The sequence below is a fragment of the Antechinus flavipes genome, chromosome 4 (assembly GCF_016432865.1).
Source record: "Antechinus flavipes isolate AdamAnt ecotype Samford, QLD, Australia chromosome 4, AdamAnt_v2, whole genome shotgun sequence".
Taxonomy (NCBI): domain Eukaryota; kingdom Metazoa; phylum Chordata; class Mammalia; order Dasyuromorphia; family Dasyuridae; genus Antechinus; species Antechinus flavipes.
Window position 1 is genome coordinate 362,676,227 of NC_067401.1, and position 19,877 is coordinate 362,696,103.

The window sequence follows — 19,877 nt, forward strand, 5'->3', positions numbered from 1 at the left end:
GAGAAACACACAGGTAGACTATAATTATTTAAGGTCCTTAGAGGATGATGAACAACAGAATATTGGTGGTGTCTTCTTTATCCTAGTTCCATCACTGTGCCAGATAAACAGAGGGAAGAACATAAAGGAGCCTGAATCCAGTAAGACAGTACAACCATACCACAATGGTCTGGGTTCTGCAGATCACTTCCCTTGTCTGTGTGCCATTTGTTCTATTTGGATGCCTATGTATTATGGCAGTCAAGAGAACATAGCTCATATATGTTCTATTGGATATGTCTTGGGTTCCTGGTCTATAGTAAAGTTAGCTGACTTATAAAATACTAATAAATAAGCAATGATAACCTGAGTGCCCCAGGCTCAGTTGTCAATGCTTACTTTTAATAGGACTTCTTGAGACCATGCCTTTTCCTCAGTGTATACTCCTATTAGAAGTAAGAACCTGTTACTTAGTGATGTTGGATTATAATCACTGCAATTTATTAGTACTCAACTCCCCATATTTCAACTTTATATCCCAAGCAGACCACCCGTAAGTCCACCGGTGGCAAAGCCCCCCGCAAGCAGCTGGCAACCAAGGCCGTAAGAGCGCTCCGGCCACCGGCGGCGTGAAGAAGCCTCACCGCTACCGCCCTGGTACCGTGGCTCTGCGAGAGATCCGGCGCTACCAGAAGTCAACGGAGCTGCTGATCCGTAAGCTGCCCTTCCAGCGCCTGGTGCGAGAGATCGCTCAGGACTTCAAGACGGACCTGCGTTTCCAGACCTCGGCTGTCATGGCTCTGCAGGAGGCCAACGAGGCGTACTTGGTGGGTCTGTTCGAAGACACGAACCTGTGAGCCATTCACGCCAAGAGAGTGACCATCATGCCCAAGGACATTCAGCTGGCCCGCCGCATCTGTGGCGAGCGGGCGTAAGGCGCCGCTTTCCGCCCGTGGAAGTCCACACCCTATATGACTACCTATACACTTAAGAATCCAATTTCTGTCATTTCAAGGTTCTCCTAAAATAGCTTTAGTAAAAGCCATCTAGATTTTTATACAGGACATCCTCTACCTCCAAAGATTTTTTTAATCTCTTGTCTCAGGGATCTTTGTCAGTAATTGCCATTGACTGACCCTCATTAAATAAATATCCATAATTTTGCTTGAGACTAACAAAATATATAGACAAGCAAGAGAAATTTCTAGCAATATGCAATATTGTATTGATTCCAATATATTAAAAATAGAATTCTTAACAACTCTATAAATATGAGAAATGTAGATATTCCTTCGAGATGAATGGCAATGTTCAAAAAGGACTTCAGGCAGTCATAAGAAAGAATCTTACTGATTCATCCCTCAGAAGGAAAGGAAAGGCAAAAGAAAATAGTCAAAAGATTTCTGTACTCTCACGTTAGCCAGGTAATGGAAGAACAGAACCACTCTTTCTTCACTGAAGGGAAAAAATACATGGCCAGAGGACCTGTTTTCATCAGTACTTATCCATTACTTCCACTCTAATTAATCACATATCCTAGTCATAATTCATCTCGCTAAGCTCTTAAGTAACTCTTCTATATGAGTTATCAATAATAGCTTATCTTTTGCAAAAGTCAAGCCCTGAATAAAGAGGGAAGGAGGTTGGGGGACATTAAGAGGGAATTATGAGAAGATAAGATGGTTGAGGGACAGGGAATAGTGAAAAAGGGACTTGTATATGAGAAGGAGGAAGTGCATTCCAGATAGAGTGGCTCTAGGTGAGTAAAAAAGGAGAATGTTCAGAAGCCAGCAGCAGTAGTGTGGCTCAGAATCCATATAAAAAGCAGGCTCTCAACTTAAAGCATCTTCCTAGAATGCAAAGAAATAATTAATGCAAAGAGGAACCTACAATTCTGCTTCTTTAAGCCAAAAGATTTTTCCAGCTGAAAGAGCAGGGTACAATGACAGTCTACTTTTGTAAGACAGACTGTAATGCAGATGAGGAACATAAGTAAACTTAGGAAGTTTAAACCAAGGAGGTAGTCAATAAGACTGTAGCCTAAATGATATCACTTTGGAAACACTGAAAGCTTCCAGATCCCTAGTCTGTCTCCTAGACCTGTGAATAACATTACATTCAATACCTACAAGAAAGTGGCGATTTAACCTTCCTTCCATAATTGAGACAATCTAGTCCTAACATCAAGCCCAAAATCAAGAAGTAGAATAGAATAATAGGCAAAGAAAAAAACAACCTCACCATAATTAGCTATTATGATAATAGGGATGTTCAAATTATAAATGCAGAAGAAGAAAATGGCCAAAACATCTATAAGCAATGTCTGAGAGAAACACAGATTAGTCACAGACTCAGCTACAATTCTTGGAAGAAATGAAACAAGAATTGAAAACAATATAAATAGAATGATAGTTCTTTTAGAAGAAAATAAAAAGAAATGGGAGATATGGAAGAATTGTAAACAGAATTAACAGTTTAGTACAAGATTCAAAACTCTGACTAAACAACAAACTCCATGAAAATTAAAATAGACCAAAAAGAAGCTTGATGAATCAAAAAGAATTACTTTTTCTAAAAGTCAGACTAAAAAACAAAACAGATGGAAAAGGAGGGGGGAAGAATCATTAGACCATCTGAATTCCATTATTTTTAAAGACTCAGAAATGGAGCTGGACATCATATTTCAAGAAATCTTAAAACAGAATTTTTGAGACTCTTATTAAGAGTCAAAAGGTAAAGTGGAAATAGAAGAAATTCACCAGATATCTCCTGAAAGAAATCCCAAAATGAACTCTCAGGAACATAATAGCTCTTGGGTCAAAGAAAAAATTCTTTCTATTATAAAAGAGAAAGAAATAATTCAAATACCAAGCTGCCACAGTAAAGATAATATAGAATTTAGTAGTGATCACTATAAAGGAACTGAAAATTTGGAATGAAAACAGGCATCTATATAACATCTACTAAATACTAGTCACAGTACTACTTTTACAAATATTATCTCATTTGACTCTCACAGCACCCTATGGAGTAGATGCTATTACGTTCCAGAAGGCAAAAGACAAAAGTCTGTAGCCAAAAATAACTTATGTAACAAAACTAAATATAATGCCAAGGGAAAGGGAGGAATGAACCTTAAATAAGGATTTGCAACCATTCCTGAGGGGGAAAGACCAGAGCTGGAACTTTGAAGTTCAAACACAGAAGTCAAAAACAACATAAAAAGGTAAAGATAAATTAATAAAGATAAAGATTCAACAAGGATAAATTACTTATATTCAAATATGGGAAGATTCATGTGTCCCTCTGAACTTCATCATTATTAGCACAGGAGTCTAATTAGACCAGACCTAAGAGTGGTTCAATTATGTGTTGAAGACCTTAAGGCAAAAGAAGAAAAGAAGAAGACAACGAAGAGACAATTCAAAGAGAGAAGGAAAAGAAAGATTAGGGAAATTTGCCTCACTGGCATAATGTACAAGTAAATTTCTATACAAATAGAGAAAGGAGGGTTAAGGGGAATAACCAATACCTAAAGCTCACTTTCATATGAACTGTTCAAAAGACTACACACTCATATACAGTGTTAGGTACAGAAATACATTTCACTCAGTAGGCAAATAGAAAAGAAGAGAAAGATGGAAGGAGAATTAGAAGAAGGATAGGTTAAGGGAGGAATGAGTCAGAAGCGAAATAAATTCTGAGAATATAAACAAAATTTTTTTCTCTCTTTTTGAGGTGGCAAAGAATGGGAAACTTAGGGAATACCCACACAGAGTCACTGATTAAAAGAGGGCTGGTTACTGTGCTGAACTCTTATCAGCGAGAATTCGAGAATAATGAAAAAACATATATCCACCATCTCTTAATAAGAGATGAAGAACTTAGAGTGCAAGAGACAAAAAAAATTTTAGACATGGTTAATGTGGATATGTTTTGATTGACTATATATGTTTATAATGGGTTTTTGTGTGTATGTGTGTTCTCATTTGGGGGAAGTAGGATTAGGGTGAGAGAGTGAAAAGTTAGATCTTGTTTTACTAAAACAATTTTTTTTTAAATAAAGCAAATAAATGACAGATGTGACAGTCAGTTGCCTCTACCTTCTTTTCCAAGGGACAAGTCAGTTTTGAATGGACTGGGGCCAACTCTATTCATAGCAGAAAGTTGCTCTCTCAATATAATCCATATGGCTCACTAAAATTCACTTTTCTAGCTTAGTCAAATGAAGGAAGAATAGTGGATTTTATTATGTCCTTCTATTCCAAATAGAAGATAAGTAAGTATCAACAGTTGATTGTACTATTTCTAAAATGATATGGATCAGAAGCTTTATTTAACAGTCCACTTTCTACTATATCTCTTCTATGTCCTCTATAACAAAATCCACTTGTTCTTAAAATGGTGAACCTAGAACAAGAACCAGAAAGAAAGAATCAACTATTTCATGGAATGATATCTTTAAAATTGCAATCAAAAATTCCTACTTTCCCATCACAATGTGCATCTATAACTACATCATTCATTCATCAGTCCATTCAAACTAGCTTTTACCCAAGATGATTTTAAAACTTCAAGGCCTTTTACCATCAATCTATCTAAGAATAGCTTCTTCAGTAAATTCAAAATAGTATGGATAATACTTTCTAACAGACCAAGACAGCCAATAAGGCTCAAACTGACTCATGACAGTCTCTAGGTAAATGACTTCAGATTATTATCTACCAATCATCACCATTCTTCTCAACTCTCCAAAAAACTAAATAGCCATTTTCTAGAACCCATAGTTATCACCAGATCATCAATTCAATAATCTACACAACTGTCACTTTACCCAATATGATCTGCTGCCTCTATTATTTTCTAAAATCTCAACCAATTTGCTAACCACACCTATGCTTCCATCTTTTCCTCAGCATTGATTATTATTTCCAACTCCCCCTAGCTTTACCAAGTTTACAAAAAAATACAACTGATTTTTAAAAGGAACACCCAAACCCATTTAGCATAGAGGAAAAATAATCCTCTATGCTCAATTATTCTTAAAGGAATACCCATATTACAGCAAAGCACAATAAATGATGCTCACAATGAGTATTCTGAGTCATCAATAAATAATAAAATATTATGTCCAACATATTTTTAAGAAGGTAAGCATATAATATAATTCAGTAAGATTTCCATCAAAAATAATGAAAATCATTTTAATGTAAACTTTGCCTTAAAGTAGGACTCAGCTTATTGGGTTCAATCTTTAAGGTAGTCACACCAAATCAAATCTTCTTAGATCATTTTGACTCATCTAAAATTCTGTCTAAAAAATTTTAATATGTAGTTCCACTATATGTATATGTGTATATATATATATATATATATATATATATATATATATATATATATATATATATGAAGGACAAATACTTTAACTTCTTATTTCTATAGATAACTCTAAGACTATAAACGAAAACAAGTGCCAATCTGCTTTGACAGAAAGTTTTCTCATCCAGGGGTTTCCTCTATCAATAAACTCATAGAATAAAACCTCACCTAGACCCCAATAGCTTTTGTCTAGGTCTAGAACTAGGGAGATCAAGCAATGATTCATGAAAATAATGGCATTTGAATTGAGTTTTAAAAACTCTGAAGAAATTAGGGATATTTAGCTTAGAGAAAAGAAAACTAAGGAAGTCTATGTTGGCTATGTTCCACCATCTGAAGGATCAACATATCATCTTGGTCTGTTGGCCAGAGAAAGAAAAATAGAAGCAATGAAGAGATGTTGCAAAGTTGCCAATTAGGTTTGATGTCAGTTTAAAAAAAACAAATTTCCCAATACTTAAATCTGTCCAAAAATTTAATGACAAACTAAAAGTTAGACTTTTTGAGCAGGGAAATGACATGGTCAAACCTGTGTAGTAGGAATATTACATTGATGGGGGGGGAGAGAAATTGGACAGAAGAGACTGAAGACATACAAATTTAAAAGAGTTTATAATAGTACAAGTGAAAGTTGATGATAGATTCAAGTAGGGTAGTAGATATGGACAGAATGACAGATTCTAGAAATGTTATAGACATAGACTCAATAAACCTGGTAATGGGTTGGTATGACAAGAAGGAAAAAAGTAAGGAGTTGAGGATGAGTCTCAGGATATCAAGAAGGATATCAAGAAGTAACACACTCAGAAGATGATTTAGGGAGAAAAAATTTTTTCAAGGTAAAAATGACAGCAAAATGTTTTAGAAATATTGAGTTCCTTGCTTTCTTTTAAAGCCCATCGATTTAAATCTTCAAAACCATAGAAAAACTAATTTACTAATTAGTTTACTAATTTGTAATTATATCTAGCTAAAAGTTTTTCATTCCTGTCTTTTAAAGTTGGAATCCAGAAATACAAATCCTGTTCTCAGACACCAATTTGTTAGCCAAGTACATGTGCACTTTCCAAATTTGTTATTTTAAGCATCATGCAGATCTTTGAGAGAATTTGAGAGCTAGAAGGACCTCAGCAGCCATCTAGTCCTAGCCATACATGAAATAAACCCCCATTACAACATTCCCCACAAGTGGTCATGTATTTTCTACCTGAAATCTTCCAAGGAGAAAGGACCTACTTTTTCCCTCTGTGATCAAATGGAATAAATGTAACTCTTTTTTTCCATGATAGCCTTTCAAATAGTTGAACACAGTTATTATATTCATCCTGAGTCTTCTCCAGAATATTCCTAATTCTTTTTAGAAATCTTCATTCATATGTTGCTCAAGGTCCTTCTCCATCCTAGCTGCCTACCTCTTGAGGTAGCCCATTCCATTTTGGGATTGCTTTAATTGTTCAGAAGGTAGCCCCATCTATACATTAAGACTTCAAAATTCACCAATGATTTTCAGATTCCTTAGGGCAATATTAATTGCCAACATTACTTGCATGTGGGAAAAAAATAATAATTATCAGTAAGGGTTTTTTGTCATATCCTCTATATATACAATGTGTGAATTATTTAGGATAAAGTAAAATAATCAAATTTATTGACCTAATATGATAAATTTACTACTTTTTACATCCTTAAATAACTTTTAATATGTAGTATGTTCTCTACTTCAAAAACTTCTTTTTATAGAATTTAGTATCAAGTTCATTAGTAAGGAAATCAACTCAATGTAGTTTCATTTGGTCAAGGACAAATGCTTTCAGCCTAGTGTTAGGAGAAGTACAAATGCATGACTACTACTGTAGCAAAGTGAAATTATATCAAAATTAATATTTGTCTCAAATCATTTGCACCCCCTTTTATGTCCTAGGTTTGGAAGCCTATTATTAATATAAGAAGCAAATCAGCCTGTGAAGGCTCATGGATCATTGCCAGTAAAAAATGTCAGATTATCTAGGCTAATCCCCATATTTTACAGATTAGAAAAATCAGATTTGGAAATATTAAGTAGCATGGCCAAGATCACAAAACAAAACTGGTAGCAGAGTAAGGAATAAAACTCATGCCCCTGTTTTCTTTCTAGTACACTCATGATTTTCTTCATTTTACTACAGTTATTCTTCATCAGTGTGCATTTACTTAGCACCTGCTTTGTGCCAGACATTGTGTCAGGTACTGGAGAAACAAAGACAAAAAAAATGAAATAATTCCTATTCTCAAAGAGTTTTCATCCTATTAGAGGACATAAGTGCATTCAAAATTTTATCAAGGAAATATAAAGAGAACAAATACAACGTATCTTAAATAGAATGTAGCTAAGGAAAGAATGAACTAGTACTTAAGAGAAATCGAGAAAGGTTTTCATTTAAAAAAAACTGGTTCTTGAACTGCATTTTGAAGAGAAGAATTCTATGAGGTAGAAATAAGGAGAGAGAGGAATCCAGATATTGGAGATGGTCAGTAGAAAGAAATGGAGATAGGAGAAAAAGTATTGTCAGGGAAGAACAAAGAAGAGTTTGACTGGATTAAGGAGAACAGGAAGGGGAGTAATTTATCGTTGACTTCCCCTATCATGGTTTCAACATATCATGGATCTTAAGAAATCAAATGGGAATTTTTTGAGGGGGTAAATTTGTGGAAGCTGCAGATGACATCCAAAGGCCATCAGATCAGCACAGAGTCTATGACCAAATACTTAATCCAAATATTACAATAAGATACTATAAACACTCCATTAAAGAAAAAGAAAATGGAGACCCAAAAAATTTTGGGGATGCCATATCCCTAACCCCTGCCATGTGGAACGTATAACTGTACAGTGAGTCTAGAAAGATAATCTAGAGCCAAATTATGAGGATTTTAAAAGTTTTTTTAATCATATTTTTATGCTGGAGATAATAGGGAGTTGTTGGAGTTGACTGAATTAGGAAGTAACATTCTCATATCTGAATTTAAGGAAAAAACATTTGGGTATCTGTGTGTAGAAATAACTAGAATGAGGAAAAAACTTGAGGCAGGGAAATCAATTAAAAGATTGATGCAATTATCTAGGTGAGAAATGTTGAGGATCTTTACTAAGAGAGTAGCTATATGAATAGAGAGAATGAGTTGGATGAAAGTGGAAATATTCATGACAATTTATAGTGAGACATAACCAAATTTTGGTTGACAGTTTCAATTACTTTATTTTGAAATATTTTATTTTAACCAAATTAACATTGGCACTAATAAAAGAGAAAACAAAACTTCAATTCTTTTCTATTCATGCTTTTTTGTTTTTATACTTATACAATTCTTTAAAAAGCTTCTATTTACTTTATCTGGAATATTCTGTTAAAACAGAGAAAAATTAAAGGCAATTCCTTAGGAAGCAAAAATTGAAAAAGTTCCATACATTGTAGCATTGAATAAAAGTCAGAAAGTATAGGGGGTGGGGAAATATAATTCATCTATTTTTAATTTTTACCAACATGCATATTATTCCACCATATACTTTTTTTAAAAGAATAATATAACAAGGAATAAATGAGCCTTTATTATCAAAAAGATTCAAATATTTAAGTTAACTATTTAGAACAATGATTCTTAATATGTTTAGTTCTTTCTGAAATATGATTCTTTGCTGTGCTCTAGCATTCTATGGAACTGTGTGCACATAAAATTACAAGTCTCACACAAATTATAGCATACTTAGCAAAACTCCTGACACCCTAGGGGTCTATGTCATAACTTTTGATAACCACTAATCTAGAAAATTTTAATTAAATCTTTCTGAAGTTTCAAAAAAAGCCACTTTATCCTTATCTCAAATTTTTTGTTTTATTCTGACGAAAATCTGAGTGCAAAAGTTCCCAACAAATGTTCCCTCTGTGAATGCAATAAAACATACTTTATAGGAAAGTTAATGCACATTAAATATGATGTAAAATAATTAAGAAAAAAGTGACGATGTTAGAGATTAATAAATTATTAAGACTAATAAAGATGGTGTGTCACAATCAAAATGAAAAAAAAAAAAACCTCCTTGAAAAAATGTTCAAATCAGCCTTCTACTTCATTGAATTAAGATCAGAAGTGGAAAAAGCTCAAAAGAAAAGAGTTTCTTTATACATAAGTTACCTTCTTACATAAGGTGAACGGTTTGTTCAGGGAAGACTAGTGCCCCTGCTATGAAGGCTGCCAAGCCCTTTACAGACTGCTTTCTGTCTTTGGTATCCACCTGATACATCTAACTCTTACCTATGGCTCCAAGAAGCTGTAGTATGCACAATGGCCACACTCTAGTAAACTGTTTTGGCAAATGGGCCAAACCAGTTTGAAAGTAACCAGAGTCTTAAATCCTATGGAGAATTAGGCGGAATATCTACATGAAGCATATAAGGACTTCACTTGGTGGAATGGGCAGATGAGAGCAATTTGTTCAAACAGCCATGAAGGCAGGTGAAGCAAGTATGGAGCACTTAGAGCTTGGTTAGACACCCAGGTCATCCATTGCATCTTGAGTCAACACGAGACCACCTGCCACTAGACAGTAGTGGCTTTAGAAGAAAGAGATTGATGACTTCGTGCAACTCTGCCTCACTTAAATCCAATTTAAGCACGAATCAAAAGACATCTAAAAAGAAATCACTTTCTTACATAAAGCACTCCGTTACATAAAATGCTTGATGACCAGTGATGGTGATCAATGAATGATAGAGTAAGCCTTTCTGCAAAAGGTTGAAGTGTGAATAGCAAAAGTGAAATCAGAGGCAAATGAGAGCAGATAGCTTTTTCTAGGAATTTAACTATGAAAGAGAGGAGAATATAGGACCATAGAGAATTATAGTTAATGATCATCAGGATATGGATAGGATGATGTATCTAAATAAAATGAACCACAAAGATAGTTAGATGGCTAAATAAAAGTGACAGGGGAAGTACCTAGAAGTGGCAATAGGGAGCAAGAAGCTTTACGATATACCCTACTATGGTCCACTATGGAGGAAAACACATCCAATAGTAGACAGAGTAAACATAAATACAACATCTTCAGAGGAGAGCCAGTTTTTGGTGATTGCAAGGAAATAGGATGGCTGGATAGGATGAAACTTTCTCTGGGATTGGCCAAATATAGAAAGTTGAGGTGTAAAGTTTCATTTATTCACTCTACAATCAACAATCAAAGATAAGCAATCCCAGATTAAGTCTCAAAATTAATGACTTAATTCCTACAGAGTGAAAAGGCAGTATCTCTGGAAGTAAAGTTGCATGTGAATAGTAGTAAAGCTGATATCATCTCAAACATACATGATGAGAAAATATGGTAGATCAGGCACTTAGCCAAGAGTGGAAGATAACAGATGGACAGCTTATGTTATATTTTGTTGTTTTCCAGGTTTTTTTTAGTTATATCCAACTATTCATGACCCCCTTTGCTTGGCAAAGATACTAAAGTGCTTTGCCATGTCCTTCTTCAACACACGTTAGAGGAGGAAACTGAGGCAAACAGGGTTAAGTGACTCACCATGTGTCACATGGCACCCAGAAAAATGAGTCTTGATGATTCCAGGCCCAACATTATATTCACTACTGCTCCACCCAGTTTTCACTCACATTATATTAGTATACATGAAATATTATAAGAACCAGAAGAGGGCCTCTCTAGAACATTGGATAGATCTTTAATGGAAGATTTATGGAAAGATATGAACAAGAATTACACAGGATGAGAAATCATAAAGCATATGTTCTAAAAGTAATACAGAGGAATACATTTCAGTATCCTCCATCATCTTTGAATGAACATGGTTCCACTTGAAATATAACCATTCATTTAGAAGCCTAAACTTCTAAATGCTAACTCCTTTTCCTAATATTAAAATCAGTTCCTCAAATCCAACATCACCATTTTCTAACCTTAAGAGTTTCATTTGGCTCTTTCCCTTTCTTTTAATGCCCCACACACACACACACACACACACAAACACACACATTCAATCCCTTGCAAAGTATTCTCAATTCTACCTCCACTAAATTTTTTTCTGATCCTCTTCCTTTCCATGTTCATTAAAGTCACCCTAGTTGAGGTCTTTATCTTTTGACTAGTCTTTTTGCCTCCATTCCATTATCTTTCCCTTCTGTTTTTCATACATACTACTTGGTAAATAATCTTCCTAAAGCACCACTCAGATCATGTCACTTTTATTCAAAAAGTTTCAAAAATTTCAAAATCTCTATTGATACTGAATAAAGTATTTAATTCATGATTCTACATTTTCAGTCTTATTTAATCTTCCTATCATTTTCATATTAAATTAGTAAATTTACATACACAATTAGTAAATAGATATCTACTCTAAATCTCCTATTATATATTCTCTAGCCCTGTGATTTTGCTTATGTTTAACCTTATGCTGGAACAGTCATTGCATTCTCAATCTGTTATAGAGTATCTGCTGGAACTATTCCCTTCCTTTTAGGTCTAATGCAGATATAAATTCCTGCAATAAGCCTTTGCTGACACATTGTCTCCAGAGAAAATTTTCTTTCCTGATGCAATTTCCCATAGCATACTGTCTGAACCATTCCTCTCCACCTACTGTAATTTGCCTTGTTTCATACTTATTTGAATGCTTTCTCTCCCATTATAATAAAACTCCTCAACCACAAAACATGTGTCATGTGTAACTTTGTAATGCCCTGCCAACTGAAAATCTTGAAAATAATAATAATGAAATAACTGAAAATAATGAAAATAAATTGATTACACATCTTATCTCCTGAAACAATAACAAACATCTGTTAGTAAACAACAGTACTACTATCCTTTAGGTTACAGTCAATCAATTTTGGCTCTTTCCAAACAGCCACTCTTCCTTCTTTCCTTTCCCCTCCTCATCTTCCAACATACTAATTGATAATCAGGTTTTGTCAATATTACATCTTTAATATTTCTTAGATTTCTAAAATCTGAAAAAATGGAAAAGAAAATTTAAACATTCACTGAATAGCTAGGAATTCATTCTATCTTTAAAAATTATCTACATATTATTTCAGATTTTGAAGTAACTAGGTTGGTATTCAATTCAGAAACATGCTTATACAGGTTTTTTCAAAAACATACTTAAGCTATTTTAAGTGTGGAGATTCAGAAACAATTATTTTCTAATAATAAAAAATTGAACTTATAAGACATAGAGTCTAATATATCCAAGTTTAAAAAGTGAAATAATGAATACTATTTCTGTGCTCTCTTTGGATACATACATTTAATACATTGGCCAGATTTTGGTTTAACTATTTTACCAGTGAGCTGTTTTGCTTATTTTAATATTTTTAATGGAAAAAAAAGTTATGTGTAAGATATATCCTCATTCACCTTTAAGAATAATACTTAGACTGAGTACAAAAACATAAGAATGAAAAAGCTTGGTTCCAAACTCAGAAATCCGTAATTTTATTACTCCCTAATATTTGGAAGAAGTAATAAAAGCCTTGTATTTTGGCTAAAATTTTTAAACAAAAAAATACAAAAGGTCCAAGGTAAAATTAAAAACTTGTATTCCTACTAACAAAAAGAAATATTCACTTGGATGTTCCTTAAGATAGACATAGATATGGTGGACAAAACACTTCTCTGAAGTCAGGAGAACCTGAATTCAAATCCAACCTCAGATACTTGCTAGCTGATTTGACCTTGGGCAAGTCACTTGATCCTGTTTGCCTCAATTTCCTTATCTGTAAAATGAGCTGAACAAAATAATTGTATAAATATGTATACGTATATTGGATTTAACATATATTTCTACCACATTTAACATATAATGTACTACTTGCCTGAGAGAAGGGGGGAGGAGAATTGGAACACAAAGTTTTGCAAAGGTTAATGTTGAAGAATTATCCATGCATATATTTTGAAAATAAAAAACTTAAATTTAAAAAAATTTAGCTGGAGAAGGAAATGGCAAATCACTTCAATATCTTTGCCATGAAAGCCCCAAATGGGATCATGAAGATTTGGACATGAGTGAAATGACTAAACAATAATACTAAGTAGCAGGTACTGGGCTAAGCACTTTATAAATATAATCTCATTTGATCTTCACAACTCCTGTAGGAGGTATTTTACAGTTGAAGAAACTGAAGCAAACATAGATGATGTGACTTGCTTGGAGTTATGACTCTGAGGCCAAATTTCAAAATTCAGTTTTCCTGACTTCAAAGCCAGCCTACTATTGATTGTGCTACTCATCTGCCTGTTGTCAGAAAACTGAAAAAATATTATTTACTAAGGGTCACAGAGCAGGGACAGATAACCAAGTTTTCCAATCCCAATCCAATGCTCTTTTGCCTCAACAATTTAATTCTGAAATGAAATCAGTATACAGAGTTTGAGGAAAGTTTTTGTTACTATATGATACCTATAGTCACATCTAGAACAAATCCATACTATCAGGATAGCCAAGAAGCCACATGGGGAACTGACATGGGGCACTTTTGATGGGAATAAAAAGCAAATAATATAGTGTAAAGAACACTGGTCTATAATTCAGAAGATCTGAGTTTTACTTCTGGCTCTACCAGATGTGTTACCTGTCACACATATACACACACACACATACACACATACACACACACACACACACACACACACACACACACACACACCCTTGAGCCTCAATTGTACATTTTGCAGAAGCAAAAAACAACAACAAAGCAAAAGAGCTAGACTTGTGGTCATCTAAAGGCCAATCCAGTTTTTTAAAAGAATCTATGAAAAATAGAAATACATTAAAGACATATTAAACCATAACTTCAAATTGAGTGCTACTGTTATGTAAACCAAAATGACAAATAATCTGGCAAGTTACTGGGGTGGTTGTTGGTAAGTAAAAGCTTCTGCAGACTATGAAATGAAGGCACAGACTCAATGTCATGTTTTGAAAAAGCAAGCACAAGCACAACGATAATAAGAATTTATGTTGTCTCAAATCTGTTTAGTTCTACTGCAATGGAACACTTAGAATATCCTCACATGGACCCTACATGCTCCCTAATATCTGAGAAAACTACAAGACCAGTCCTACAGGCTCTTACAGCAGACCCTCTCTTCCAAGTCACCACCCACATGAGGACCTATAGCTGCCCCCAGATTATCTACAAGGCAGAAACAAGTTCCTTTTCAGATGCATGAGATCCTAACAAAAAAACATTTTTTTTCTTTTAAGTCCCTAGTCCATATCCTACCATTTTTTCTAATTCTGTCTCAGATCAAAGATTATTCTCCTAGATGGTATTTGATACCCAGTTGATTGATTTTTACAAACTAAAGGACAATTACAGCATTAAGTACAAGATATTGTACCAAGAGTAAAAGGGCCTTATCAGCTTCCAATTATTGAGCATTGAGCTATACCACATTTAGTTCACTTCAAATTTATTATATATATAGACAGAAAATTAAACTGATTTCTTATCATGTTATCCTGCCTTAACTTTAACATATATACATATATACAAATTTATATACATCTATTATAAATTTATGTTATCTAATCTCAATTGGTCCCTCACTGCAACAGGGAAATCTTTTTAGCCTTTCCTAATGAATTCCCAATTCCATTCACCTAATACCCATTTAAAAAAAACTTTCTCTGCTTTCAAACCTACTATACTACCTTCTATACACTCTCAGGTGCATATTTTGTCTCATACTTTATAAGAAATTCAAGGACATTTACCTTGAGCTCTTTCTTATTCCCCTTTCTTCATCTTATACCTCCTAGACATCTTCCACCATATCCTTTTTTCAATCTCTGATAGAGAGATGCCTCTTATCCTCAATAAGGCCAATCCCTTTAATGCACTCCTGATGCCCATTAACATCCCATTCTTTTCATATCTCCTGCTTTTTTTCGCTGCTGTCTATTATTGTATCCATCTTTAAAAAAAAAACTCTCATAAATTTTTAAAATCCACACTAGCTACTCACATTTTGGCTCTTCCCTCTTTCTCAGATAAGCTTATTTTAAAAGTCCTCTACATTCAGTTCCTCCACATTATTTGGCAATCTGGCTTCCAACCTCATCATTCAACTGAAACTGCTCTTCTCAAATGTGATCTTGTTAGCAAGATCATTTTTATGGGGAACTCAAACAGGTAAATACTCATAAAGTGATCAGAAAAAGCAATACAAGGACACTCTCAAAGTCCCTCTTAAGAACTTTAGAATTTAATTGTATGATATGGAACATATGACAGAGGACCACCTAGCATGGCGTGCTCTATAACAAAGCAGAATTGAATTAGCCTTTTAAAAAATGCCAGATATAGATATTTAGAGACTCCACCTCAAAAATGCATAGGGACTATTTGTGTCCAACCTGAGGCAGAGCATTCTGAGCTTGTATTGGTCTAATCAGCCAAAGTTGGACATATTACAATGTCTAACATAGTAAATCATTTTGGTCCTCTTTGAGAACAAAAAACAACCACAAGACAATCTACTCAAAGTTACCAATGATCTCTTAATTGTTAAATTTAATGGCCTTTTTTCAATCCTTATTATTCTTGACCTCTCTGCAGCATTTGGCACTGTTGATCACCCACTCTAACTGAATACTTCCTAATATTCTGTCTTGGTTCTCCCCCTATCTTTCCAATAGCTCTTTCTCATTCTCCTTTGCTGAATCTTAACCCAGAGCATTCCTCTAACTGTGAGTACATCCAAAGGATCTCTCCTTGGATTTCTTCTCTTCTCTCCATATACTCTTATTTACTGATTTGGTTAGCTTCCATGTGTTACTACATATATAACCTCCCTATCTACATATCTGACTTCATCTTCTGTCTTAAAGTTCAATCCTGCCTAACTTACTGGCTTTTGGACAGTTCAAACTGGATGTCACATAAGTATTTCAGACTCAACAACAATTATATTTCCTCCCCAAATTCCCAATTCTTCTGACCTTTCTTTTTCCTTAAAAGATAACATCATACATCTAGATATCCAAGTTTGCAAATTAGACTATTTTTTCACCTCACAAAGGATCACAGTTTTAAGAACAGAAAAAACATTCAATATCATTTACCTCAATCCTTCAGTAGCCCAGTAAGGCTTTTTCTTTTCTTACTAAAGGGTATCACCAGTTCTGAGGGCAGAGCCAAGATGGTGAAGTGAAGCCAGGAAGCTGCTTGAACTTTCCCTCAAAAACCACATGAAACCAAGCCTCTGAATAAAGTCTGATGGAATTAAACCCTCTCCACATCAAGATAGATGGAAGGACTTCAAGAAAGTTCAGTTTCACTAGGGCGAAAACGTGTGTTCAATCCATCTCAGACAGTGACCACTAAAAGCAATTAATCACAGTGGATCAATACCTGAGACCCTCAGTCATGGCTCAGTAGCACAGCAAACTATTGGGGAAGCCTCCAGTCCCAGTTCAGAAGGCATATTGCCAGCCAGGGAAACAGAATGTTGCCTGGAGAGAGCAGGTAGGGTTACCCCCTGCTATGAGCAAAATATCTATCACAAGGGGTCCCTATGCTCAAAACCAGCATTGATAATAGCACAAGAAGCTTGATTCAGTGCTCCCTGTGTCCCAGGAGCAAAGCTCAACCATAAAAGGAACAGGAAAAAAATGAAAGAAAATGAGCAAAAAACAGAAAAGAACTTTAACCACAAAAGCTACTATGATGACAAGGAAGACCAACCACCAACTCAGAAGAAGGACAAAATGCCCACAGAGAACATCTTAGAGTTATATAAATTGATCTCAAGCACAAAGTGACTTCTTGCAAGTATTCATAAGATTTTAAAAGGCAAATAAGAGAGAGAGAAGAAAATTGGGGAAAGAAATGAGAAGTATCCAAGAAAGATCAAAAAAAAAAAAATACAATTGGTCAATTAAAAAAAAAACACTTTAGAAATCAATTCCTTAAAAAATAAAATTGGCCAAATGCAAAAAAAATTATAAATCAATTATAAAAATGAAAGAAAATGTAAAATATCTCATTGAAAAAATAGCTGACTTGGAAAACAGATCCAGAAAAGACAATTTAAAATTGTTTGGTCTACTTGATAGCCATGACTAAAAGAACCTGGATAAAATTCTTCAAGAGATGATCAAGGAAAAGTGGTTCTATTGGAACCAGAAGGTTCTAGTCATTGAAATAATATAGTCATTGAAAGAATCCATCAATCACTTTCCACAAGGAAAATGCCAAGGAACATTGTTGCAAAAGTCCAGAACTATAATATCAAAGAAAAAATATTACAAGCTGCCAGAAAAAAAAAAAATTCACGCATCAAGGAGCAACAGTCAGGATTGCCCAGGATCTTGCAACTTTTGCAATAAAGTATCAGAGAGCCTGAAATACCATATTCTGGAAGGCAAAGGACCTGGGTTACAACCAAGAATCAACTACCTAGTAAGACTGAGCATCATCTTTCAGGAAACAGGAAAACTTTCAATGAAGTCAAAGACATTCTTTCATTTCTCTTGGAAAAAAAAACAGAACTAAACAGAAATTTTAATCCTCAAATACAGGACTCAAGAGAAACACAGAAAGGTAAACAGAAAAAAATTATTTAAAGGTTAAACTGTTTACATCCCTAAGTGGGGAAATAATATTTTTAAATTTTGAAAACTGTATCTGTTATTGGGGCAGTTAGAAGGGACATATATGGATGGAGAATAAGAATATGAATGGACTCTGATATAATGATATCAAAGAAAAAGACATTAAAGAATGGGAAAAGGATTGTACTAGCAAAGAGGAAAGGGAAGAGAAAATAGGACAAATTAGATCCCATGAAAAGGCAAAAAAGACCTATTACAATACAGGGGAAAAAAAGGAAAAGGAAGAACACTGTCTGAAGTTTGATCTTACCAGTTTTGGCTCAAGGAGTGAATAATATAATCACTCAAACTGAATATAGAAATTTATTTTACCCTATAAGGAAGTAGGAGGAGAAAGGGAAAAGAAAAGAGAAGGGCTGGATAGAAGGAAGGGTAGAAATACTAGAAGAAAGGGGTAGAGAAGGGAAAAGAGGTGATAGAAGGGAGGGCAGGTAGAGAGCAGGTGGATTAGAAATAAAACACTACTAAGGAGAAACAGGGTGGAAGAGAGAAAAAAAAATATATATATATATATAGGAGAGAAAATAAAAAGGAGAGAAATATAGAGCTGATAATATTAACTGTGAATGTGAATGGGATGAACTATCCCATAAAATGGAAGTGAATAGCAGAGTGGTTTCAAAATCCTATAAAATGTTATTTACAAGAAACACATTTGAAACAGAGAGATACATACAGAGTAAGGGTAAAAGACTGGAGCAGAATTTATTATGCTTTAATTTTTTTTAAAAAGCAGAGGTATCAATTCTGATCTCAAATAAAGTAAAAGTAAAAACAGATGAATGATAGTATTTATACTAAATGTATGTGCACCAAGTAGTTTAGCATCCAAATTCTTAAAGAAGTTAAACTAGTGACAAGAAGAAATAGCAAAACTGTACTAATGGAGGACCTCAACCTCCCCCTCTCAAATTTAGATAACCCTAACCACAAAATAAACACGAAAGAAACTAGGGAGGTTAGTAGAATCTTAGAAAACTTAGATATGATAGACCTCTGGAGAAAATTGAGTAGGGATAGAAAGGAATATACCTTTTTTCTCAGCAGTACATAGCACCTACATCAAAATTGACCATTTATTAGGGCACAAAAACTTCACAATCAAATGCAGAAAGACAGAAATAGTAAATGCTTCCTTTTTGGAGCACAACACAATAAAAATTACATTCAATAAGGGGCCAGTGAAAGATAGATTAAAGATTGGTTGAAAATTAAATCTAGTTCTAGAGAATAAGTGGATCAAATAACAAATCATATAAACAATCAATAATTTCATCCAAGATAATGACAATAATGAGACAATATACTAAAACCTATAGGATGCAACAAAAGCAGTTCTTAGGGGAAGTTTTATATCTCTAAATAGTATAGAGAATAGAATAGAGAATTCTATTAGAATAATAATAAAGAGGAGATCAATGAATTAGACATGCAACTAAAAAAGTTAGGAAAAGAACAAATTAAAAGCTCCCAATTAAATACCAAATTATAAATTGTTCAAAGGAGAGCTAAATACAATTGAAACTAAGAAAACTATTAAACTAATTAATAAAACTAAGAGCTGGTTTTATGGAAAAAAATGAAATAGATAAACCTTTGGTTAATTTGATTAGAAAAAAGGGGAAATAACCAAATTACTAGTATCAAAAGTGAAAAGTGAATTTACTACTAATGAAGAAGAAATTAAAGCAATCATTAGAATCTATTTTGCTCAATTGTATACCAACATATCTGACAATCTAATTGAAATGGATGCATATTTTTTAAAAAATATAAAGGGTATCATCCAGTAGGAGAGTTAGGATTTGAACAAAATCCTCTAATTCTAAATCCTATATTGTCTAT

At 34.1% G+C, this 19,877-nt stretch overlaps 1 protein-coding gene and 1 pseudogene across 1 annotated transcript in view; one reads left to right on the top strand and one right to left on the bottom strand.

Annotated features, from left to right (window-relative positions):
• WDR27 (WD repeat domain 27) overlaps positions 1-19,877 on the bottom strand; it is a 246,826-nt gene that overhangs the window by 139,502 nt on the left and 87,447 nt on the right. The gene's annotated exons all lie outside the window — the stretch shown is intronic.
• On the top strand, positions 402-914 carry LOC127559250 (histone H3-like; annotated as a pseudogene).